The sequence below is a fragment of the Dendropsophus ebraccatus genome, chromosome 3 (genome assembly GCF_027789765.1).
Source record: "Dendropsophus ebraccatus isolate aDenEbr1 chromosome 3, aDenEbr1.pat, whole genome shotgun sequence".
Lineage (NCBI taxonomy): Eukaryota > Metazoa > Chordata > Amphibia > Anura > Hylidae > Dendropsophus > Dendropsophus ebraccatus.
The window spans coordinates 147902778-147929489 of record NC_091456.1 but is presented as its reverse complement, the minus strand read 5'-3'; the positions used below and the strand labels follow the sequence as shown (position 1 = coordinate 147929489).

Here is a 26712-nt window from a genome sequence, read left to right as displayed (position 1 = left end):
ACAATTGCTAAAGCAAATGGGCAGGCGCGTTCAGCTGAGTGCTGTGTCCCTTCGGTATATGAATATCTATGGATGTCAGGGGAGAGATTAGTAAGACTAATCGGAAACAAATGGCTACAGCAGAACAGCCTTTCTCCCTTTGATCTGGGGATGAGAGGGTGTCAGCATCCAGACCCCCACCAATCGATCTGATTTTTTTTAGACTTCATTTTCACTTGTCCCTGAGAGAGTAGGTGGAGCTTAATGTATATGGTGTTTGTCATACACTACACACAAAGACTTGTATGTCCCCATACACTCTCTAAGAAACAGCATCAACATGTCATTATAAAGCTCCTGTTGAAACTGTGAATTGAGCCCTGGGGTTATATTTAATTCTTATATTTAGATCCTGGTCAGTTTCTTTGCAGCTTTTATGTGACTCTATGTCTTCCTCTGCTTTCTGAACTTAATTCCCCTTCCAACTGCCTTCTTGCCTCTCTTCTCTCCTTAGACTTATGTGGACAGCATGTAATGGATCTCTCAGTGAGCAAGTCCATTTTGTAAAACACAGGACAGATTTGAGCTGTTTTTTTTCACAGCGAAGGAAAGTTTAGAAGGTAGAAGGAAAGTAGCCCAATAAAAGGAAAAAAAAGACATCTTTTTCTGATAAGATATATTTAAACACCTCTTAGATCTGATTGTTACATTGTATAGCTTTATGTTTGTTAAATAAGAATGTTCCCATTTAAAGGGAAACTAATAGTTTGGGGATATTAGTAGTTCATTTAATATGATATCCTAAGGGGGCTGATTGTTGAGGGTAGCAGCCCCGCCTCCAGTGCACAAAACACATAATTAGTATATAAATAAAATTAGAAAGTTCCCCCCAAAAGTTCTGAGGATCAAGGTAAGAAACCATGGGCTATAGAGACATATCTGCAGGTTATATTCCTCTAGCCTGCTGACATTTTCCCTTTAACACCTGTATTAACAGTTTAGTATTATTCTTATCATTTTGGGTAAGTAATACATTATCAAAGTTTTCTATATGTATATTCTCCCAAAACTGATTTTCAATTGCTTCCTTCTCCATTTTTGGGTTTAGACTGATTATACAAACTTATTACAAGCCAAAGCAATGAACACTATATAATGTGATATCTACTGTCAGTGCTGCGGGGAGTATTTATTGCTAATGACAAATTGCCCTTATTCTATTGTTCTTATTCCTTATTCAATACTGTGCATAAAAATACCTAATCATAACAGGCTGAACCAGATATGGTAAAGTACAAGTAAGTCATGTGATGCTCATATCATCGCAGCCATTATATGGCGTGAAGGGCTCTACAGTATTTTTGGTTATCGTTAGAGATGATCGAAGCAGCAGAAAGTCGTTTCGTGAGCTTCTCAAATTTTCGTCAAACTTGTTAACATTCGCAAATCGAATGTTAACGAATTTCATTAAACAGCCAAAATTATAATAGCTACAATACTGGGACAATTGCAGAAGGGCGAATTTGGTAAAATCGGAAAATCACAATAAAAAAAAAATGACAGTCAGCCAGTTAATTATCCAATTTCCGCCATTCCGCTTCTCTCTGTGCCTATATCGTTCTGTTAGTCTCTCCCTGCTCTGCTCTAACTACCTGCTGCCATCCTGCTCTCTCCCCGTCACAGCCGACTTAATGAACCGTCCTATATAGAAGGGGAGGTGCTGACATCACAGAGGGGACTGCAGCTGATTGGACAGGCACTAAGGATTATGGGTAATCCCTTTCTCCCACCCAGGACGCTCCAGACAGCATGTGCAGCCGCCTTTTTTTTTTTGCTAATTTCTTGAAAGAATCGTCAGGAATTCACTTTGAGGCTGGGTTCACACTATGTATATTTGAGGCTGTATTTGGTCCTCATGTCAGGTCCTCATAGCAACCAAAACCAGGAGTGGATTGAAAACACAGAAAGGCTCTGTTCACATAATGTTGTAATTAAGTGGATGGCCGCCATATAACAGTAAATAACTGCCATTATTTCAATACAACAGCCATTGTTCTAAAATAACAGCAAATATTTGCCATTAAATGGCGGCCATCCACTCAATTTCAACATTGTGTTAACAGAGCCTTTCTGTGTTTTCAATCCACTCCTTGTTTTGGTTGCTATACAGCCTCAAATATACAGCCTCAAATATACGTAGTGTGAACATAGCCTATTAAGAACAAAGCAGTTTTGCAGTTTTGATTGGCTTCGCTCATCTCTAGTTATCATGTTACCATCCATACCATCCATACTCTTATGGACTTTGGCAAAACAAATGTTTCTTGCTGAATTTAGAACAAGTACACTTACAGCCATAAGCTAGTGCCAACACCAGAGGACAGATCAGAACATGTAAGTGGAAATCCACTACAGGTATGCCAATCCAAGAGTAATTATTAGATATAGGAAAGGATATAGCTATAGGGTGTACTTGAGGCACCTAGGCACCTAACCCCAGAGGTGTAGCTAGACTCTCCTGCACCCGGGGCAAAGATTCAATTTGGCGTCCCCCCCCCCCCCACAAATTGAAGTTAAGATAAGCAATTGTTCAGATGAGCGATTTGCTCATCTCTACTGGCAGCACTAGTGTAGTGTTCACAATATGGGGTACATAATGTCATATTTATTGTGTACCTGGAATGTTTTTATGAAGAATGATTATCAGGCAGCTCTGGGCTCAATCAGCATTTTTTGAAGTACTTCCATTTTTCCCATTTAAAATTTGGTCCCTAAGTACCTTAACGGAGGTGCCGTTGTCTCCACTCCCTGCTGTCTGTACCTGTGAATTAGGAGGCAAAGCTTCCTAAACCCAGTGTAATGTGATTCTATGGTGTCGTCTCCTAATCACACAGGTACGCTCAGCAGTACAGTTGATCGAACCTCGGGATTCAGCCTATTACCTAGGCTGAATCCCAGAATTCCAGGCAGTACCCGGGCTGTCTCCTCATTCCCCACGGACCGGGAAGGCATCAGCAATCTAATGTGGCAGGTTTGTGAATGTTCGAGTTCAATCGAACCTAGGATTTCCCGAGGTTCGATCAACTCCACTCAGCAGCGGAGACAACAGCAGCAGAGACAACAGCAGTAATACCTCCAGTACGGTATTCCATCACCAACTTAAAATAGAAATAATTTAGAAAAATCACTCTTGTATCATGGTCGCTGTATATACAGATAGAGGTGCTTTATAGATTGGCATAGGGAACCTTGGCTGTCCAGCTGTTGCAAAACTACAACTCCCATCATACATGGACAGTCAAAGCTAAAACTTTGGCTGTCCAGACATGATGGGAGTTGTAGTTCTGCAACAACTGGTGACACAACGTTCCCTACCTGTGCAGATAGTAGGTGAGGTTTATATAAATGTGATATATATTTGGAGAGGGCAGTTATTAAGGGGTTAAATATATAACAATGTACAACCAGACCAGACCCCTAAATAGACACTGGAAACTCTCTTGTGTGTCTCCCCCCCATCCCAGACTGGGCACCCTTCACCCCCCTCCCCAGACTGGGCATCCTTCACCCTCCTCCCCACACTGGGAACCTCTGATTGTTCTTCCCTTCCCACACACCTGTATTTTCTTTCTTTCTCCTCCATAGTGCAGTGTACATACAGGACCTGCGGTGATATCATAGTCACATGTCAAGGTCCTTCACCATCTACACAGTAACTTTACTGTACTGTCTCCTGGCTGCTGTTTAGCCCTGATTTGCGCAAAATCTCGGTAAAAATGCAGCGATTTTGCGCAAATTACAGCTAAACAGCAGCCAGGAGACAGTACAGTATGGGAAATACCTCTTTTGATCAAGTTAAAATTGTCTCCTGTCTCCCCACACTGACAGAGGGCAGGAGGCTTCCAGGCTGCCTCATCCACTGTGATCCTTCTCTCTCTGCTCCCTGTGATGGCGCCCCCCGGTCCCTGCGGCTGGGGCAGCTGCCCCCCCCCCCTCCCTACGGCCCTGCTATCCCACAAAATGTTAGTTTCACAAACTGCACATGGTAAATGGGAAGCCCTTTTACAGACTTTGCACTGGGTCTCAGCAGCTGCATCTTACATCAATGGCCAGTAGAAAGCCTACGTTGTTAAATTGGCAGTGGATGCCTTGTCTACAATGCCATTGCATTGCATATGTCATCCTTACATGCATCCAAATATTTCCACCTGTTATTAGAAATATGGAGGTGTAATGTGTACCTGCACCTTTGTCTCCAATGGGATAAAGTAAAAGGAGGGAATGAGATTTCAAGTGAAAGAACAAAGCAAAACATAAAAATGATAGAGACAGGGTCATTGCTATTAAAGGACAAGTAGATAGTTTGAGCGTGCCTACAAAGGTGTATAACAATTAGATCCTAAGCTATGGCTTATCGTAACAAGGACATTGACTAACTGTGATTTTCTGCCCTAGGGAAGATCGAATCAGCTGCTATGTAAATTCATGGCAACCTTTAATCTTACACTCCCTTGTGCAATGTTGTAGATTTATTTGGGACTTTCTTAGGCCCTTTCAAAGGGAAACTCTGGTAAAAAAAAAAAAAATCTTTTAAATTAACTAGTTTCAGAAAGTTATTTAGGTTTGTAATTTACTTCTATTTAAAAATCTTCCATCTTCTGGTATTTAGCAGCTGCTGTATATCCTGCAGGAAGTGGCGTATTCTTTCCTGTCTGACACAGTGCTCTCTGCCGCCACCTCTGTTCATGTCAGGAACTGTCCAGAGCAGGAGAAAATCCCCATAGAAAACCTTCCCCTGTTCTGGACAGTACCTGACATGGACAGAGGTGGCAGCAGAGAGCACTGTGTCAGACTAGAAAGAATACACCTACTTACTGTAGGACATACAGCAGCTGATAAGTACTGAAGATTGAAGATTTTTCAACAGTAGTAATTTACAAATCTATATAACTTTCCGACACCAGTTAATTTGATAGAAAAAAATCTCAGGAGTTCCCCTTTAATTACTGGCAGAAATCTTTCCTTATGTACCAGTAATAGAAATGACTACAGCTGGTCTGGGGAGTAGTATACATTTAAAAAATAAATAAAGAAAAATATTAGTTTACTCTAAAATGCAAACTGTAACCTGCATAATCGCCAATCCCTAAAATGATTCTGATTTTGACTCCTTAATCTCTCTTCATCTGGGGTTCTGGCCAACATATGTGTTTTAACTTCTTCACAAGATTTAAGGAGGACATGGGTATAACCCTACCTTATCTGTTTCTGCTGCATTACCTGGCTATACAAACAAGGTATACATCTACATGCATCTCTGATTCTCTGTTACCTAATGCTGAATACCATTTGGGTAATTTCTTGAATTTCCTGATGCTATGGATGGTTTTGGAGCAGCATGATTTAGAGGTAAGTCCCCTTCTCCTTCTCCACAAGCTGGCAATGCAGGTATGGAGTTATATAACATCTTTCAGCAGGTTAACAAATAGCATTACTGAGATTTTACTATGATGTTGTCAGGAATGTGAAGTGAGCCTGGTGTGAACTGGGCTGTTTTTACTTTTGTCAAACACACCTGCTTGCCTTTTAGCCTCCAGGCAATGCAGGAGTTACACTGCTCACTGCTAGCCTTGATTGCTGCAGCTGAGCAGTCTTTTATGATTGACACATGCCTCTGCCTGTCCGGAACCTTGAGGATCAGAGCGCCAGTCTAATGGGGATCCGGACCGGGCTCTTGATCCTTATAAATGAAAGCAGTGGCCAGTCTCTCATTGCTGGCTATTAAGGTTCATACCCTGATCCCATCTCCCCCTGTCTACTCCTGCTATGCCTGTTCCTAATTCCTCTGTTTGCTTGACTCATTACATGACCTCCCGTCTTACCTTTGACTGTTCATTTGAGTCCTGATTTTGTACTACGTTGCCCGTTTGGTTCTGACTTTGGCTTGTTTGACTCTCCTTTATTGTGTTTGTCTGTCTGTCTTGTTCTGTGTTACACTTATTCAGTATAGGGAACGTCTTTGTGGTTGTCCGCGGCTGCCTAGGGCCGATTGAGGCAAGTAGGTAAGGACAGTGGGTGGGTTCAGACTTAGGGCCCATTGTCTTGTCTTGTTCCTATCTCCCCGTCCTGACAGGTGTATAGTGTAATATATAGATGGCAGAGACCCCTATTGTTGTTGTTTTTTTGTTTTTTTTAAAGAAAATACATTAGCAAGAAGGCTGTCCTACTGCTATAAACGGTTTGTGACATTAGGAAAACTAGGCCTAAACTAATGAATTATGATAAATTAAACATATATTTCAAATGTACATTTCTGAAACTCTATTGCTTGAGTGAAATAGACTTACTAATCCCCCATGTGCCTGAATTGTTATGATAACCTGCTGCCTTAATTACTAAACACTAAAGTGGGCCATGGACCTTCGTTCAACTGCAATCTTCAGGAAGTACTGGTAGTTGGTCTCCACCAGGTTTGCAAGCAAGGGGGATTGTGGTAAAGTTTGTGCACTGTTGCATGGCAACAACAGGATCACGACTAGAAGAATCCAGGAAGTGATGAGATCCATGGGGGAAAACTGTAATGGGATGTAAGTTACTTTACTAAAACATTTGTAGTCCTCTACACACACATGTTACCAGCTTTGCTTCATGACACAACCCCTTTAACAGTGCTAGATTTTCAAAATAGTTGAGTCTAGATAGAGAAGGCACAAGTCAGCATGGGCGAGTGTTTCGTAAAGCTATGGAGGGTGTCATATCATTGTTATAAGTTTTCACTTTTCAAGCTCAGTATTTTTAGGATCAGGTACTCTTCCCTTCCCAGTGTCTCTTTTCTCCCACTGAGTCCTTGCAGAACCCATGTGTGTCACAGATGTTTTTCCTTATGCTCCATTATACTCCAATGTCTTCTAGTGATATAAAAAGTAAATTGTATCTTAGAAAGGACGAAATTCTTTTAATAGTCGAAACAAATGAAGGAGCAACGTTTAGAGGGAAGATAAAAAGGTGGCATATCAACTGAAGTAAAGAATGCAGCAACATGTTAGAGGAAAACAAGAGATTTATCAGGGGCAGAAAGGAGTAAAGGTCCCTATACATCTTATACTTTTGTTAGCCTACCCGCTGCTTGAAGCAAGTTTGGCCAATGGTATAAGATGTATGGGGCTCTCCAGACCAACTAACGACAGAAGATGTCAGTGGGGATAGGGGTCTGGAGTGATGGAAAATCACCACCTGACCCCTTTGTTCTGGGGGAGATAAGCCACAGCCAGAGCTCTCTGGCTGTAGCTTGATCCTCTGGTTTCCACAGGGAACACAGGAATGCTCAGCCATGCCAAATGTTCCTCTGCATGGGAAAGATGGGAGAGATAACTGATGGCTGAACAATCTTTTGGCCATCAAGTATTGAATGTGTATGGAGACCTGTAAAGGAGAAGTCCCACGGAAATATAAAAAAATAGTAACAGGCAGGCAGAGTGGTGCAGGAACATAATAAAGAAAGTATACTTACCCATCCTTTGCCCCTGCTGTGCTGACTTACCCATCTCTGACAGCCACCAGCCTCCTGCTGCAACGCCATGTCCCTGACTGATGGATTTCCCGCTCAGCCAATAAGTAATTGGGATGGGATGCCACTGCAGTCACTAATCAGCTGAGCGGGTCTGTAATGTTGCAGGAGAAGGACTGTGACGTCCCAGAAAGTCAGCTAAAAATGACATTCAGCGGCTGTCTGAGAGCGTCTCACATGTACAAGTAAGTATATTTTATTATGCCCCCCGTCTGCCTGTAAATTTTTATTTTTGTGAGACTCCTTTAAGCTATATCTCCTTTGCCATATCCTTTACCATACCTCTCCTATGCCATATCTGATAACAGATATCAGTGGAGATAAGGATCAGTTCTCAGGTAGATAAGCCACTGCCAGAGGAGTCAGGCGGCAGCTTACCTCCCTTTCTCTATTGAACACATATGCAAGCTCACCTTTCTGTAGTGTGTAGGTTTATGGGGGAACGGAAAGATAGCTCTCTTTCATCATACCTGTTTTCCTGTTATGTCTGATATGTTGTCCGTAAGGGCACCAGCTCATAGACAACATATCAGGCATAACAGAAAAACAAGCATGAAGAAAGAACTGAGGAAGGGTTATGCATTAAACTGAAAACAGACAACAGAAAAATGGCTTGTGTATGAAGGATATATTCACACAACGTAAAAATTCATTAAACAACGGCCATAATTGCAGGTTTGCAACCATGGATGTTATTTAATAAAGTTGCTGATCACATTGAAGTCTATGGAATCTCAGCCGGAGTTTATACACACTACATGCTCTCCGGCCAGGATTCCATGCGGCTACACAAGAAGCTGATGTGTCCATTTTGTTCATCCGCTCTATGTTGAATACAAAACTGACAGTGCAGGCAATGTAAAGTGCGGCTTGCGCCAGACTTTACATTGTATGCTATAGGTAATTGGAATGCAGCCAAACCCAAATGCTCCCAAATTCCAATTAAAAAGAAATGAAGTTCATCCGGCCAGTACTGCCATGTCACAGAACGGCATACAGTGTGTGAACTCCGCCATCGGGTGTATCCATTTTGAAACATAAGGGAGAGAAAAACAATGGTGGTTTGATGACTATTTTTTTTTTTTTAAAGGCACTGCCACTACCCCCCCCCCCCCCAAAATATGGTAAGACGCAGAATGCTATATCACAAAGGCATGATGCACCACATGTCTCCACCTGAATCTCAGCTATAAGGTTTACATGCCTCCATTTACCACTATCAGCACTGTCGACCACTTTTGGCATGTATTATATTAGTTTTCCATAGCCACTGTTGACTTAGTCCAGAAGATACTTGAACTCTCATAATTTATCTCTCACTCACAAATTGACCATTCGTATGTGCACCGTTTGTAACACTTTGACCTATTCCCTATTATTATGTGTCCTCAGTCACTGGTGAATGTAGATAAGGCATACGTCAATGTACTTATATTGATATAAATGGAGCCGTATTATATGCTACCAAGTCATTTTCATAGTGTTTTGCCAACATATAAAGGCATTTGTGGGAGTTATTTGATATTGCTTCATATTTGCTGCGCAGGCTGGAGAAGACAGTGTGACTCAGATGAAAGACACGATATCTTGCACATATCTTCTTAATCTCCTGATTCTGTTTACATAGAATTCTTACCTTTTAAGATAAACTCTATGTGGGCTGGGATAGATACTTTACTGTTAACAGACAATGCTAAGCTGTATTATCATTGTATGCATCAAATGAACCAATATCTAGAGTCACAAGAAAGATAAATAACAATAAATGTAACTTACTAAAAGATGCGTTTATAAAAAGGATTGACTAAGAAGTTTACACTAAGTGCAGTAAATGTTGTTTGTTATGCCTAGAGGTAAGGTGCCTATTGTCTACTATCATTTTTGTTATATTTACTGTGCATATATATTCTTAATCTTCTATATGTGTCCTTCCTTTTCATTACGGCTAGACGTATACCAAAATGTGTATCACAAGTATTTGTGATGCTCTGGAGATGTATGCCATGTGTGGTCACCCAGTGGTTGTAATGGGAATTACAGACTGTTTAAAGCCTTACTAGCCTGTTGCAAAATTGTATTAGGGTGTGTTCACACGTACAGGATCTGCAGCAGATTTAATGGCGCAGATTTAGAGCGAATCAATTCTAGGCCATCAAATCTGCTGCAGATTCAAATCTGCACCATCAAATCTGCTGCAAATCCTGTACGTGTGAACACACCCTTAAATTTGTATCATGACAAATTGAAATTCCTATCTGAATTCACGGAAGGATAAAGGATGGACATATGTCCATATGGGAATGGCTGTAACATCTCCCTCCTTGAAAAACAAGCAGCTGACATGTTTAAAAGTTATATGAACCTTTTTGACAGATTTTACTGGTTTGGAGGTGGGGGATATTTGCCGCCTTAACCACTATTGGGAACAACAAAGTAGATGATGTCCTCATTGGCGCCTTGTGCTACAATGCAACAGTGCTAAACACTATGCCACCATATTGGTCCAGTTCTTGGTGGATGTTGCCACTTTACGCACATTTATTGCTGATACTCAAACAAACATGAGGTCAGAATCATTTCATGGGCTGCTTACATTTAGTCTAAAAATGATGATGATGATGATGATGATGGTAATAATAATATTAATATTAATAATAATAACTTTACATTTGTCATCATTCAGATTAGTCCCTGTCCCCATTAGGACTCACAATCTAAATTCACCTAGCTACTGTGTCAGTGTAACAGCCACGGCACGTACCTCCTCCTATGGCCGTGCTGTCTCTTCTGGCTGCAGCCGCTGTGTCTCTCCGGTCATGCACATGGTCTCCTCCAGTCGTCCCTGGTGTGTTCTTCTCCAGCATGGTCTGGCACACACAATTCTGTCTCCTAGGGAGCGTGCGCGACGTCTTTGCTTAAATTTAAAGGGACAGTGCGTCCCTAATTGGTAGTTGCACCAATCACCTCCCCTATAAATTACACACCTGTGCTGACCTTCCCTGTTGGAGCCTCTGCATGCTTCCCTTTGTGTGTGGTCCCAGCTCTCTGTTGTTTCTGCCCGTTGTTCCTGCCCCCAGTGCTTTCAGTCCTGAGTCCCTCTGTGTTCCTGCTGTCTGCGGTTCCAACCGTGAGTCCTGCTGTGTTCCTGCTTGCCCACCTGTCTCTAGCTGCACCTCGCCTGCCACCATTAGCAAGCCTAACCCAGAGTAGTGACCTGGGGGTCGCCTGCTGCAACAAGTAAATCCTGCCTTACTGCGGGCACTGGTTAAGACCAGCAGCCCCTTAGACTCCTCTCACTGGTGCGGCTTACGCCATTGCTAACGGTGGTACAGTGGATCCACCACTCCAGTCATTACAATCTGTATGATTGATTACATCAAATGATTACAAGGGAGTAAGTACAATAGAACCATATATTCTGAATTCTATAGGGTTCCTAGGAGAGAGTAGCGCCCATACCTCGTAGAATCAATTTTGGTGCACTCAAGCAATGAGAATTTAAATAATCTACAGTCTAGAGCAGGGATGGGGAACCTTTGGCCCTCCAGCTGGACAGGCATGATGGGAATTGTAGTTTTGCAACAGCTGGAAGACCAAAGGTTCCCCATCCCTGGTCTACAGAGATCAAACACCAGATACTTCAGGTCTTGGTAATGGGAAAAAAGGGTGGAAAAACTGGTGCAAATAAAGATTAGCAACCTTATGAAGTTATAATATTTCAAGCTTAGTATGTAGTATACTGATAAAAATGCCAGGTCAGGACTGAAACATGTTATAGTCAAAAGGGTTCAACATATGATTATATATTATATTATTACTAACATTATGGTGTTATATTAATCCTCTGTGCATACATTGAGTTTCTGCAGTGCCCTTTAAAGTTTTTGACACACTATCTGCCAAAATCTAGCTTGCATCTTCTGGACTCCATTGCAATAACACTATGTGAGTGTGTCCCTGCAACTAGTTCACTAGATAGCTCACTTGGCTCATCAAGTAAAAACTGATATCACTAATTTCATGACTATAGGTGCAGATTACCTCTCTATAACGTACAGACTAAAGTTTTCTACTTTACCACCTACTCAGCCAATGGGCTGGTCTCAGTATCCAGTATGAACTCCGGGGAATACTGTACAGTAGTTATCACTTGGAAATAATGACACTCTTTAAACAAAGTTGGTGGTGGAAATGATGCTTTGGAAAAGTGGAACAAACAAATGCCTTGTAATCAGATCTAGTTACAATAATGATACGGTAGTGTCAGACCAGTCACATTAGTCTAGGCTCTCTTTATCTGAACACCAGAACTGCTTTTCTAAGGAAGTTGTTTATTTGCAGAGAGCAAAACTGCAGCAGCCCTGACTTATCTTCCCCAATTTCTGCTTCCTGTCTTCAAACAGTTCACCAGCTGGGAAGACACCGCTTACTACGGGATGGGCCCCAGCAATGTCCAGCCCAGTTATCAACAGTTTTCCACACATCCCATTAAACAGCATGTCATAGTTATAAAGGACACTACAATTCACTATAGGATCCTTTAACTTAAGGTTACACAGTTTACAGAACAATTTGATGTAGAAGATCTACAACACTAAGTGACATGTCCTGCACTGTAGACACTTGTGAATCTTTGGAATAATTTGTGACAATGGTACATGAGACCGAATACATGACAACAAGTAATTAGATCCAAGGGGTCTTGTCCAGACTGAGCCTGCATGTGAGAAAATTCAGTCCTGGTTGGCTAGTTGGCAGCTAAGATGAGTTATGGTCGTATTGTGTTCTCCCTGACAGTGCCCTAAGGGCTTCTCCATACCTTCTGAGCCTTTAAACATTAGCAATATATTATAGACAATATCTATCCAGAAAATGTATCACCCCTTGTATGCCCCTGATACTCTGTGTATCAGAAGTGAGGCTTATTATTGTTGTTATTATTATTATTTTATTTTATTTTTATTTTTATTTTTTTTTAATTATTATTATTAAAAAGTTTCGCAATAAGTTTCGGTTCGGTACATTATTATTCTATGTTCACACAACATATGTTTTCGTATTTCAACAACGGCCGTAGTTAATATGGAAAAATAGATTGGCTTGCTGTCTATGGGGTCCCGGCCAGAGCGTATACACGTATACACTCTGGCCGGGATCCCTAGCGGTGCCGCAAACAACTGATATGTTCATATTCATCGAATAGCGGCCGCAGAAAGCTCAGTCAGTTCACACTATGTAGCGAGCAGCTCCGGTCACTTGCTTCATAGTGTGCTGTGGTGAGTTCTGATGCGGGCATGCGCTGATGCGCCTTCATCAGAACTCTGCGGGCCGAAAGATTATCCGCCTGGCACTCTTGTATCGGCCGAGATGATCTTTTCAGAGACCGGCCACTCCGTGACCCGGCAGGGTCACAGAACGGCCAGTCTCTTACGCCATGTGAACATGGCCTTAGTTGGACCTAATAGTTTTTAAATTATCCAATGTTTTAAATTGGTTCATTTATCGGTTTATTATTAAAGATGAGGCCAGATGATTAGCCGGCCAATAGCTTCACAATACTGGCAAAATTGTGCAACCATTGGCAGCAGCATTTTGTATGCATGTGGCCTCACTCTTAGGCCAGGTTCACACTATCTAAAAACAATGGCCGTATTTCCTAACAACGGTCGTAGTTGTGCAAATAATGCCCGTTATTTGGGAAATAACGGCTTCCGTTTGCACAACAACAGCCGTTGCTATGAAATACAGCTGTTGTTTTTACATAGTGCGAACCTGGCCTTAAACTGTAAAAACCTGTAAAAAGACAATTAAAAAAACTATAAAAATCACCATTGGTCATCTCTGGCAGTCAGCTCAGGCAGCATTGGTACATTTCAACTGTTCTTATCAGTGTCCCTTTTTCTATACACATGTTAAGGCTATGTTCACACTACGTAAGAGGCCGGCCGTAGTGCGAACCGCAAATATATGCACGTAGTTTTGAGGTTGATGCGTTGGCTTGAAAGTATACGATATACGCCCGCACAGTGCACACAACGTATGAGCTTGCGGCCAGATCGTATCCGGCGCCGTGAAAAATGAACAAGACCATTGTTTGAGGTTGGAAATGTTCCAACTCACGGCCGTGGATTTCCATGCAGTCCCGTACAGAGTACTTATTTCAGCCAAATTGAACTTGATTTTTCGATCCAAAAGGTTCTGTGAGTTTTATTGGGCTGGGCGAAGATTTCCAAGTAAATGACCTGCCTCAAATCACTTCGAAACAAGCTAGGGAAGCATAACTGTACTACGGGCGTATGTTCGCGCTTCATACGCATCCGGCCGCATGTCGATTTTACCCACGCCCATAGTTTCAGCCGCACATGTACAGCGGCGTACGAAATGCGGCCGGACTCATACGCAGTGTGAACATAGCCTAATACTGTATATTCTTCCTCATTAGAAATACAATGTTTTATGATTATTTTCTTCATCGATTCTTAAGAAGATTCAGTTGGACCCTTATACAGGGTGGAGTGACCTCACCATCTTTGTTCACCACTCATATATGACCCCTAAATAAATAGTGCAAGGGTCTTTGTAGGTTGAAATAAATAAAGCATAGTACCTGTACTTCTCTATCTAAGTGAATATTTACATAGGATACGTAGCAGAAATTTCTGAAGCTGAAAATCCATTCCATACATGTAAATAGGATTATTTCTGCAGCATGCAGACAGATTTCTGCAGGCCCCATCCATAAATTGGCTAATTGCAGAAACTTCTTGAACATATCTACTATGTGTGACTATACCCTAAGGTTCATGTGTTTCCTATGCATAGGGAAGGGGTAAGCCAGCACCAGACTGCTCTGGTGCCGGCTTATATGTCCATAAACAAAGGGGTCAGGCCAATGTTCCCTCTAAGGGTCCTATTCCACATGCTGAGCAGGGCCCAATCAATGATGTAAACGATTTGCTAGATCGGTGCTCGTTTACTGGGCCTATTCCATGGCCCGACAATCGTTAGCGATTGCAGCATACATTACCTCTAGCAGGGCTTCTCCTCCGCTCCATCTTCCTCCCCGGGTCCCGCAGCGCAGCATCATCTCCAGAGCAGCCTGACTGAGCTGTCAGACCACTCAGCCAATCACTGGTCACAACGGTCCTGGCCTGTGATTGTTGAGCAGTCTAACAGCTCAGTCAGGCCGCACCGAAGCTGATGCTGCCCCGCGGGACCCGGAGAGGAAGACAGAGCGGAGGAGAAACCCTGTTAGAGGTAATGTATGCTGCTTCTCAAATCGTCGGTCGCCCGCCGCACACCAGTATTCCACGCAGCGATGCGTGGTGGGTGACCGATGATTTTAGGTTTGGGCCTAAATAAACGATCAGCCGATGACACGATCATCGGCTGATCGTTTTCTCTATTCCACCGAGCAATAATCAGCCGAATCGGGCCGATTCGGTCGATTATCGCTCCGTGGAATAGGCCCCTAAGTTTCAGCCACAGCTGAGCGGAATGGCATGAGAGCTGACCAATGGTCAGGCAAAGTTGGCCAAATCAAAAACTGGACATCGGTCTCTCCCCATACACTACCCTACCTGACCTCCATGCCTCCCCATATACTACCCTACCTGACCTCCATCCCTCCCCATACACCACCCTACCTGACCTCCATCCCTCCCCATACACTACCCTACCTGACCTCCATCCCTCCCCATACACTACCCCACCTGACCCCCATCTCCCCACACTACCCTACCTGACCCCCATCCCCACACACACTACCCCACCTGACCCCCATCCCCCCACACTACCCTACCTGACCCCCATCCCCACATACACTACCCCACCTGACCCCCATCCCCCCACACTACCTTACCTGACCCCATCCCTCCACACACACACACAAAATACCCCACCTGACCCATGTCCCAAAACCCATCATTCCTGACACACACTTACAATACTGCTGCGGTTCAGAATGTGGACCAGGAGACGACGTGTAGGAAAACATGTCTGGTCTGATCCCATAGAAAACAACTAAGCACAAGTTGCAGAATATTTTGACATTGCTAACTGACGTAGAAAGATATTAAAACACACAGTGCATCGTGACTTGCTGTGTATGGGGATATAATGCAACAGGCCGGTCCTAGTAACCATGCTGATTCCTGCCCTCTGCCAAAGTATCTACATTGGGCTTGTGAGTATTGAAAGTGGAAGACGGTGACCTGGCCTGATTCATAACATTTACATCATGTGAAGAGGACCAGGCTGGGGAGAAGGCACACTGGTGAAGAAAATGGGATACTCTGGGAAATGTTCTGCTGGGATTTGGGCGTTCATATAAATTCACATGTAGCACATACCTACACATTGTTGTAGACTGAGGCCTTATACACACGTCCCGTGATTTGTGGATATGCCATCTGTGGAAGGCCTAACATGGAGCCCCCCCGACACGGCATCATCTGTCAATATGCTGTTGGGAGCGGGGGAAACTATTTTAATATTTTTCGCACAGTAATGAAGCTGCCGCATATCTATCTAATTAGAGTGCCGCAAAAGACTTCCCATGCTCCCAGCAGCATATTGATAGATGATGCCGTGTCGGTGGGGGGGACTCCATGCGTGAAACCCAGAACATGTGTGCAAGGTCTAAGTATACTTTTGCATGGCAGAGATATTCCCTAATCGCGGTGGTCACTTTAAGCAGGATGTGGGGCCCTGACATGCTGCAAAAAATGTTCAAGGAAGATATCAACTTTGCCTCCAAATTCTCCCAATCTTAATCTAATCTGTGGGATTTTCTAAAAAGTTTCCTCCACGGCAACTGCACAACTTAGCAAGACTTAAAGGATCTGCTGCTAACATCTGGGTTCCCAATAATGAAAGGTCCTGTTGGTCCCATACTGTACCAGATCAGATCTCTTTTAGTGTGAGATCTACAGAATATTAGCAACATTAGTTGGTTTTATTGTTATGGCCTATTGGTGTATATTTGGCAAAATAGATCAGAATATTGACCAGCCTGTATAATACTCATTGGCGGTGGGGGTGTCAGGGATACCAGGTAGAGTTATGGAGCGTCTAAGGCGGTGGAGTAATTGTGTGAGGAGCAGAATTGTCATTAGGACTCCGCCTGGCATAGCATTACCACGGCAAAACTAAAATTAGCAAAATGTCAGAAATGAAAAGATTGATTCACCCAGACGCAATTATCATTTAAAAGTGCTTGATTGAGGTGCTGCAGTTGGGTGATTTATTTTGCATCCCATATACATAATTAAAGTAGTGGAGCGGAGTAATTTATCAATCTAGTTGAGGCTGGAGGTGAGGAGCTGTATATGTTTGTTTTAATAAAAATACTCAGGCTGCTGCACTTCCAGGGGCCTCCCCATACTACTTCTCTATTTCCAGGAGTGAAAGTGATTATTGCACTGGCAATGCTTTGTGACTGTGGGACAGGCAGGGAGAGGGGGGAGAAGAGAGACGAAAGAGAAATTAGCAGACAGGCTGATTAAAAACATATAATAAAGCAGACAGGGCTGAGGAAAATAAAGGGAAGGTAGAGTGGAGATAAAAATAGGAAGCTATCTATTCAGCGGAGGATAGAGGAGAGAAAAGAGGGGAGTGCAGCAGCAGCAGCAGCAGAAGAGGGGGAGTGATCAGGGCTGGAAAGAAGACAGAGGGAGGGAGAGGAAGAAAGAAGACAGAGAGGAGGAGGTAAGAAAACGACACCTCGCCAAGCACTCAGTTTTAAATCCATTGCCTTTTTCCTCCTCTCTATGTTACAAAGGCTTAGAGCTCCTTTTTTCCTATTCGTCTCCTGTCACTTCCTTCCTGGACGCTTACAGGACGACTCGGTTTACTTTCTCATACTGGCTGCACAGAGCCACTTTCCTGCCTGTACACAGACACCCTCTGCCCACTATATTGGATGGAGTTGAGAGCTCCTGCTCAGTGGAGACATACAGTACACAAGCTTCAGAAGTAAGAAGAGGCCAATTTTTCCTTCTTCTTCTCCTTATTCCAATGAGAGCAGAAGATTTCAAGGGCTACTAAGAGCAGCAGATGCCTCATGTAAGTACAGCCATGGGATGGAGATGTCATTCTCAGCATTCTCTCTTGCTACATTTCCTAGTTTTTTTTTTTACTCTCACGCTCACGTGAACTAGTGCAGGCCAGTGTTTGGTATAAAAGTTTAAAGCGGGGGGGGGCATTTTAAGTCTCTGCGTGTTAAAGTGCTGATGTAGCGGGGCTGAGTTTGTCAGGAGTAGCAGAGTGGAGTTTGTCATTTGGCACAAGTGATGCAACACCAGGTTATCTGGTGTTCACGTAAACCGACTGCGTTACATTAACTTGGTTACCATGCTGCAGCCAAAGAGTTAAATGACAAATTCAGCTCCACTACATCTGTAACTCTTCTGCCCTGGACTTTTCACAGCAAGCCATGACCTTGTTCTGCTTGTATCCAGTTTATCATTTTCCAAAGCAGATCAGGTTGCATAAGTATATTGTAGCAATAACACTTACTTCCTACAGGATATGAGCAGTGCCTGTCATTGCTGAGGATCCATGCCTGCTCCATTAGGAGCAGGCAATACCAGATCCTCATACAGTTCTACAGAACTTGACATTAGTGTTGTGTCAACTCAGATGTCAGTGAAAGGTCACTTCTTGCCACTTGAGCTCTTCATAAATACACAGGAACCATCGCCATGTATTAGAGAGCTTCATCCGAAGTGCATTATACTATTGTAATTAGGCAGTAAAATTGCAATCAGCAGAGCCACAGCTCGTCCTCTCAATTCCTGCAAGTATTAACCTCATTCTTAACCTTAAAACACCACAGATGCTAAATAATAAATACTGATGATAGTGAAACCAAAGTTTGAATGATTTATATGCTTGAAGGAGCATGTCATGTTTTATTTCAGGTTTCCAGCCTCAAATTGCTCGGTGAGCTTAGTTAAAAGTGACTTTGTTAATTTGTTGGAAGCAAAGAGGAAGCGTACATACAGTACAGTACACAACAAACACGCTCGCTCACACACAACCACTATATGCACTGGCCATACTGACACATAGACGTTGATCACTTTTATGATGCTTTTTACTATATTGTTTTTTTGTGACCTCTTATCAGTTATCATAGTCGCCGTATTAGCCCCATCAACTTGATTCACAGTTTATCTCTCTCACACATAAAAAAGTTGTAATAGTTGGATGCACAGTGGGGTTACTGGCGTGAGATGTTTATACAGAACATAATACGTATAATCCTTTAAATCTTGGCAGCCCGTGACACTATTACCACCTGTGATCAACCATATCACACACCATTCACATTCAGCACTTATGGAGTGATGTATTTTAGCTATGTTGGATTGCACTGTAATGTATGTATGGCATTTACTATGGAAAAATCAATTAGGGCTTTGGCCTTTTTCAGTTTTTCTTCTTTTTTTATGTGTTGTGTATTTGTGTTTTCTTGTGTGTTTTATAACAAGTAGGATAGAAGAAGCCATTGAAAACATATGACAGGGCAGGCCATACGTGGAAAATGGTTAGGTTTATAGATAGATGGATGTATGATCCGAAAGAGCGATAGATAGATAGATAGATAGATAGATAGATAGATAGATAGATAGATAGATAGACAGACAGACAGACAGACAGATGATTTATCATATATATTAGACCATAAAACATTCGCTAATATTAATTAGTAACATAATTCACAACTATGTGATAATTTACGTGAATGAAAGTTTGGTTAAAAGATGTTACAAACATTGTTTAGTTTTATATATTAGTTTTAAGATTCGATAGATAGATAGATAGATACCATGTCATTACAACACAACAATACAGATATTTTACCAATAAAGTTTCTTAACAATACTAATAAGATACAGAGCCCTGTCCCTCTACAATCTAAACTTGTATAATACAGATGTAAAACTTTCCAAATAATTTAACAACTAACTTTTCCAAAAGCCCCTTACACTGAAGGTACACAGGACATCTGCTTGTGACTGTCATGTCACTGGATGCTTTATGATCATCTACCAGTTTATTATATTTAAAAAAATCACGTTTGTAAATAATGGAAAGAGTAAGTGTAAATATTTATTTGTGTTACTTGTTTTTATGTTGAATGTTTAAGCCGGTGATGAAAGAGAGACATAAAGCTATTGTTATCAGACAACGCAGTTTACAAAAAGTTACTCTGCTTGGAAGAACAAGAGCCGGCATGGCTACTGAAGCAGAATAGCTAGATGATAGTACAGTCATAATTTTACTATAAAAATACTGTTATAACTTATATAGATCCATACAGATGTGGGAAAAATCAATTTGTCATTTAGCTGTTTCTAGTTAGTGATAACTAAGAAGATTATGAAGACTATCCGCAGCTCCTTGGAAGACCACTTTTTTAATTGTCATATCATAATGAGTTGCTAACTGACAAACTTAGCTCTGCTACATCTGTATATATTAAAAAAAAAAAAAAAAAAGTTTATCTTCAGGCGCTTTCTTGCTTTAGGTCAAGTGATAAATATTTAATGCCTTTTCTATGGCACATTCATCTCTGTGCTGTGTTGGCTGGAGTGCCAAAGAGTTGGGTTGGAATGTGTCATTTCTATGAAATCTAATCAGCTTTGTGTATCATCAAGTAGAAGGAGCAGGGGTAACACAGTGTAGTGTTCCGTATAACAGAAGGATTAAGCAGTTCACTTGTCACTCTGATCGTCCACAGATAACATCTGAGACTTGTTCCACATGCAATGCACACTCCTTGGTTATTTGATTATAGCCTAAGGAAGACGTATCCCTGTTTAGTCATGATTTATTATATCTCTTGCCAAAATGAAAAAAAAAAAAAGAACAGTTATTATGTATCCAAATATTGAACAATTTCCAACTCCACTGCTACATTTAATTCATCTATGTATGCCATTAATTAACCTACATATGTTACTTTCTTCCCTGCCTATCATCCCCCTGGTCTTCTAATCCAAAACTGTCAAAGCAACCTCAATATTCATGAGCTGTAACCTGAATTTTTCAAAATGTAAAAAAGTTCCATTACAGACCAGTCCGATACTTTAGATGAGGCTGAGATTTTCTAAAAAGTTGAATTAACTCCTTGGTTTTATTGTCAATGCAAATTATCACTAGAGGCATGATATGCGTCTAAACACTACATATCTGATATAAAGATCACATGAGATAAATTAAAAAGATGAAAATATAAATTGCAATAAAATAAAAGCATATACAAGTCATTGCAACTGAACTTTTGATCACCAAAGTGAACAAGTTCAATAAACACAGAAGTTAAAATGTCACGTTTATTAGAGGTGTACGTTACCTTCTAAAATTCAGGAATTGATAAGGTTCGCTAAGTGCCAGCTATTACTAATGAACGGATATGCGAGGCAGAATATTTCATTTACATTGACTAATGAGGATGATATTAGTGCAATGAAATGTGTACATTTCTACGTGGTGTATATTTGCTTTATTTTGTTCTATATGTAAGTTAGTTTTCTTTTGCATTACTGTGTTCTATATGTTCTTCGCCTTTCTTTTTCATAGCCCTCACTATTTTTTTTTTTGTTTTTTTTTTGCTATTTGAATTCTGTTCCTCAAAGCCTAACTTTTCATAGGTGATTTACAAATACTACTATAATCTTGTTCTCCGACTGAAATCCATACAGTAGATATATCACCATTTTGTTCACATCAACATGTTTATGGTATTGTAGAGAACATAGCATTGGGGTGTAGTTAAGGTAAATTACAATGGTTTAGTTTGGAGTGTGTTTGAGTTGATCTTTATATTTTGGTTTTGTAGGTATTTCACACTGTACAAAGTTTTCCTCTTTGGAGAACATCATTTCCAAACAACTGAATAAATGTATAAAAATGAGTATTGTTATCCAGATGAGAATAGGTAATAACTTTGACAAGTATCATTTATGAGTCAGAGCCTGGATCAGCAGTCACGTCTTTTATACTGGGAAAGCACATGTGTAGTTATAATTGTAAAAACTCTTTAAAAACTACAGTTAAAAGTTAATATTTCCTGTAGTTTTTCCATACCTTGGGCTACATAGGACTAGCACTTGAGAGTAACTCATTCATTATCATGAACTACAGATGAAGCAGAGTTGAGTTTGTTCTTTAACTTATTTTGTATACCCTAACTCACTTAATATAGTAGATGTGTCATCAAGTTTAAGGATATTCTTAAATTGTGTAAAGCAACCAACTTAGCTCTGCTGCATCAATAGTATATACTGGGAGATCAAACAATATTAGCAAATACTATGAGTTGAGATGCACTTTTACAGAATAAAGCCATTCCACTCAACAACCATTGGATGAGTGGTGTAGTAGTAGTTGTGGATGGCTTTGCATTCACTGCACAGAACCATCTCTAAACTTTGCCAGCAATAATAATAATAAAAAAAAAACAGCAATGCATATTGTAATAATTTTGAGGCAGAGTAACACCACTTCCCCCACCCATCTGCATCGTCATAAGTTTACAACCAAGCACATCTTCAGCATGAGCAATCATGTATGCACTGAAAGGCCAGCAACAATAGACTCACAACAAATGTCAGTGTGCAGCCGGTCCTTCATATGGTTTGCATACATGGATGATTTATGGAACTTGTAATGTTCATGATCTCATTGCCTGCACAATAGCCTTCATGTAATATAAACACTCCTAATTGTGTACAGGTCTGAAGGTAATAAGCAACACAGATTGTATTACATTGCAATAGAGGAACCTTGTAAACATCCCTCCATCCTGGTGTGTATATATATATATATATATATATATATATATATATATATATATATGACAAAACTGTGAGGTATACAAATTTCCATTTGGGACATGTTGTGTACTGTTGAAGGATATTTGTGTTCATTATTAGGTCTAAGGTCAGTGCTTCGGGCTAATAGTGAGGTATTTTACTATTTATGACCACCGCCTTTACTAAACCTTTTGTAAATAACCTATTACTTTGGATTAACATATCGGTTAAACTACTTTGATAGGCTTAGCTAGACCCTGCAGCGGCAACAAAACAATGTATTCCTTGTTGGAGCTAGTATTGCTTGCAGTTTGGGTAGCAAGTAAATAATTTTAAGTTTTAATATAAAGTTTTTCCTTTGGCTTCAGGAGGCCAATATATCTGCTGAAAGTGGACACAGAGTATACAGTTTTTGCCATGAAGTGCTGGACCTATTGGCTATAGACTAGTAGATTATATATACTGTTGGACACAGCTTCACAGTTTGTTCAGACTGCTGGGCTATGTTACCATAGATTACTGGAATAAGTGGCTGTAAAATACTGCACATGGTTCCTATAAACAGTTGAAACTATTCATTGGCTGAAGACTATGGATATAAACTATAGACTGACAGACTTAGTTTCTACAGACCACTGGACTTGTTTGGTATAGACAAATGGGCTGAGTTGCTGTATGGTGATGGACTCTAGACTAATAAAGTAATTGCTATAGATTGATAGATTCAGTTGCTATAGAGTGGATTATAGACCTATAGACTTGGTTGCTTTAGACCAATGGACTCCGTTACTATAGCTCAATTGCTGTAGACCAATGGACTCAGTTACTATAGATCAATTGCTGTAGACCAAAGGACTCTGTAGAGTGGACTCTACTATGAAGAGTGGACTCAGTTGCTATAGACCAATAGGCTTGGTTGCTGTAGACCAATGGACATAGTTACTATGTAGAGTGGACTCAGTTGCTATAGACCAATAGACTTAGTTGTGGTAGACCAATGGACTCAGTTGCTATAAAGAGAGCTCAGTTGCTATAGACCAATAGACTTGGTTGCGGTAGACCAGGGGTGTTGAATTCACAGCCCCCCAGCTGTTACAAAACAACAATTCCCATCATGACTGGACAGCCAAAGCCAACGCTTTAGTTGTTCATGCATGATGGGAATTGTAGTTTTGTAATAGCTAGAGGGCCACAGTTTGACAACACCTGTGCTCTAGACCAAGGCAGTAAGTTGTTATAACTCAATAGACTTGTTTAAGTTCTAAGATGCTATAGTTTATTTTTTTTATTAAGTACATTTCATCAAGTCTACAATTTGAATTAGTTGCTGTCTACTTGTGACCTGTGATCATGGTTCATATTGGCTGTTGGACTCAGCTGCTATGGTGTCCTGGACTCAGTTGCTCTAGGCGGTTAGGGAAAATAACAAATCCTCCCAACCATTCAACTTCTTTGCCTTTGAGATTGCACAAAATAACAAGATCTGTTGTCACCTCCATATTCCACATGAATTATTGAGTTGTGTACAGTTGGGTCCAGTCTTCTGGGAGACTGAGCTTCTAAAAGTTACTAGCTATCCCCAGAGATAGCCAATTTGTTTCTGCAAGTTCAGGGCTGCTATCAGGTAGTCTCCAGGGTTATAGTGCTGTTTGCTATTGTACCAGTCTGTGGTGAACCCTATAAGTACCCGTCCCTTTGTCATTGAAAAGCTAGACCCAGTCAAGTACAGTAGCCTACAGCATCCTCCACTCACACAGTAGTTCCATTACTCTGAGCTTTGATGGAGACAAAGACAAAGTAAGAGATTTACTTATATTTTACGAAAAGGCATAAAAGCTAATGCAACTTTGCAACTTTCAGAACTTTTTTTTTTTTTTTTTTTTTTTTTTTGCTGTTTATAGCATTTCCTATAGGCACGGATAGCATACAGACCCTTAAGTGTGATGCAGGCAGTCCATGGCAATAACAGCTATATTCTACAGTTACATCTATGTTAACAAGGAAATAGGATAAAAAAAAGTCGGATCAACCTAGTTCTGTGCATAGGAACCGGCTATTTTACAGAAATGAGTGCTACACAGAGGAAAATCTTCAAACTAGGGTAGGGTAGGGTAGTGTCTTCTCTAGCCCGTGGTCTATTGTGATACCAGGCTATAAACTTTCTACCTCTTTACACCAATTTGTGTGTGTTCAACAATATTCATAAGCCCAGACTAAAGTTTTGGACATATTCTAGTTTTAGACCTACAACGCAAAGCCCAGTCGGAAAAGAAAAATAGGTTTCTAAAACTCGGCTATGGATTCATCATGATCGAAGTCAATGACATATTAAATTCACACTTCAAAGACCCAAAACACTCCCTCCTCTCCCAGCACAAGGTGATCTCATCCTTCACCTGCAAAAATCACTCGCTTTCATCTTAAGAACGGATAAAAAGTTCAAGCAACATAAAAATCAGGCTTTCCTTAGCTGCTGTATGTATGGCTGCCTAGTAAATAAATGGAATTAGAAAGGTCTGGCATGCCATCGGTTGTGTTTTTTAATGTATAGGTCTGAGTATTTAGGTCACATAATACATATATTATAATGCATGTTTTTAATGGGCTCCCATGCAGATGCTCATTTTGCATATTGTCAGCGCAGTGCAGAGCTCATAAATTTAGCCAGGCACTTGCATAATCTACTGTGACTTTCCATATAGGTAGGTTACAAGGCTCTGTCAGTCATGTTAATGCTTTAAAAAAAATATTACTAAGATTTAGTTGATTTTTTTTACTTTTTTTCTTTAAAATTTTAAAACTTTTTAAAAACTAAAAGATATCTAAGCAAAGCTACCATATTAGAATAAAAAAAAGTGTAATAATAATATAAAGTACAATAGGCCTGTTATTTATGTGAAACCTCCAACTTTAAAAAAGCAATGCCTTGTCATGGATTTTTGAAAATAAGAGTATAGACAATAAGGAACTGATCAGACATTGAAAAGAAACCGAGACACGAAGTTTTGGCTGAACTTACATGTAGAGTTTATAAAATAGATTTTGACAGGTTAAAATAATGATTGTATTCACAATGTCAGAAAGTAATTTCTGAGATGCTCTTTGGCACAGGCTATGGTCCTGGTTATTCATCCAGTGCTGAGCATTAAAAGCCACTGAGAGAGGTAGCCTTTTCCATGCAAACCTTTGTTATTTTTTTTTTGTGTTTGTATGTGGACTTCTCTTTTATAGTGTTACTGCTTCCATTTCTTTAGTTTATTACATGATGTGTTCTGTGCAGTCACATTGAATTCAGTTCTTGTATTAGTCGATGGTGAAGTTACATCTGCAAATATTGGTAGACATTGGTTGGAGCCGTGAAAACTATAGAAGGGAATTTTTTGCATTGTATTGTTTTTATTGTATTTTATTAGTCATAGTTTAGTCTTACTTTGATTCAACTTGGTGTTGGAAAAGAAAAAAGGGAAACATATCGGCAAAATTGATATTTTAGGGTCATTTTGTTGTAATATCTTGTTGATTTTTACATGAAGAAATGTAGATTGTTCTAAATAACATATCTGTATCTAGAACATTTATTGAACACTGTAATTTCTTATCCATTCTATCACGCTGCAAACAAAATGAAACCAACCATACTGTTACCGGGGAGGCTTGCAGTCTAATATCCCGTCTCAGAACTGTGAATCTACAGCCTCGTGCCGCAGGGTCACTAAAACCAGTTACTCTGCCAATATGGTGCGAGACAAGTCTGTAACACTATGGTTAAGTTCTAGGAAATTTTATGGAATTAATTGTGCAATATTTTATGTTTGAATATCATTCATTGTATTACATTCTTCTAGAACGCAAGAATATTTTTTATTTATTTTAACTAACATACTGGATGCGGTTCCATTGTTATTCTTTATTGATAAGAAGATTTTGTTGCTACAAACTGTAGTTTTAACTAACTGGTACTACACCTTGTAGAACAAACTTTACTTATGGACTATGGTGGCCAGGTATTATTATTAAGGTTAGGGGTAGGTGATAGACTTTGATACTGTAACATAGTCATTGGAGGTCAAGCTTATTCAGTGTTTCCTGCCTCCTGCTTCTTTCCACCATTGTGTGTTATACACAAGGATGTACTCATACATGGTACATGTGTTATTGCATAATTTAACTATGGAATAGATAGAATTTCATGGATTAATTTTTTTGCGAAATAAGGCTCATAGTGAAGAGCAAAGCTTAGTTCATCTGGATTTTACATTATACAGATATAAGGTCTCTTTCAGGATGACTTTGGTGCGGTATTACTTATCTGCAATCACTTTGTGGTGTTTTTGAAGAAAG

The 26712-nt window shown here is 40.5% G+C and overlaps 1 protein-coding gene across 12 annotated transcripts in view; it reads left to right on the top strand.

The window, feature by feature from the left end:
- MEF2C (myocyte enhancer factor 2C) overlaps positions 1-26712 on the top strand; it is a 209541-nt gene that overhangs the window by 29546 nt on the left and 153283 nt on the right. Inside the window, exon 1 of one of the 12 annotated variants that reach the window (XM_069962890.1) lies at positions 17217-17254. The exons of 10 other annotated variants lie outside the window; for them this stretch is intronic. The gene's annotated coding sequence lies outside the window, so the exon portion shown is untranslated. One more of the 12 variants, XM_069962888.1, reaches the window with a different exon arrangement.